Genomic DNA, 938 nt, shown 5'->3' on the forward strand with positions numbered 1-938 from the left:
GGCACATCCGCCTTGAACCTATCCAATATTCCTACTGCATACTTATCTTGCACTTCTCTCATATACTTCCCTAACACTCCTGACTTTCTCATACAATGCCATAACTCTTCTCTCAGCCCTCTGTAGACACAAATTGTAGCTTCTGGCTTTCTGTATATTTCTTCATCTTCATTCATAATCACATGTTTTATGCCCTTTGCTGGAATGAAGCCATATTTCTGCTGACAGATTATGACCTTGCCTCTCAGTCTAGCTATTTCTATTCTCTCCCACAACTTTATGGTGTGGCTGATCAACTTGACATCTCTGATGTTGCTGCAGCTTTGCACATCACCCTTATTCTTTAAAATTGGCACCAGAACATTTTTTTCATTATTTTGGTATTCTTTTACTTTCCAGGATTTTGTTAGACAGTCTGTTAAAAGCAACACTCCTAACTCTTCCAAATATTTTCATACCTCCTCTTTATTCTCATAGCTGCTTTTACTTCCCTCGTACTTATCCATTACATTTCATAATTTACCTCCTCCTCATAATGAAACTTTTTTCTTTCTCATTTTCTTTATTCATCAGCTTTTCAGTGTACTCCATTCTTATATTTTCCTGGCTTGTCATCAAATTTCGACGAGCATATTTACCCTCCTTCCCTCCTTTTGTCTGTCCACTCGATACAAGTCCTTTGCTATTTTAAGCATATTTTATCACCCTAATTGCCGCACGTCCTTCCGTCCTGGGTCCTTTTGTCGATACAAGTCCTTTTCTCTTCTTCAGTGTCTCTCTCTCCTTATGTTATGAATATGTTAGTTGAGTATATCATAGAGGATTAAACTGATGCGATATTTCAATTCTGGGCCCGAGAGCTTGAAGGGCCACTGTCCAAAAATACCAATTTTGAGATAAACCAACCATAAAGCTGGAATTTTTTTTTCTCTAAATGG

At 37.8% G+C, this 938-nt stretch overlaps 1 protein-coding gene across 1 annotated transcript in view; it reads left to right on the plus strand.

The window, feature by feature from the left end:
* Window positions 1–938, plus strand: part of LOC119593827 (heat shock protein 75 kDa, mitochondrial-like) — a 35,708-nt gene that overhangs the window by 22,003 nt on the left and 12,767 nt on the right. The gene's annotated exons all lie outside the window — the stretch shown is intronic.

The sequence above is a fragment of the Penaeus monodon genome, chromosome 32 (genome assembly GCF_015228065.2).
Source record: "Penaeus monodon isolate SGIC_2016 chromosome 32, NSTDA_Pmon_1, whole genome shotgun sequence".
NCBI classification, from domain to species: Eukaryota; Metazoa; Arthropoda; class Malacostraca; order Decapoda; family Penaeidae; genus Penaeus; species Penaeus monodon.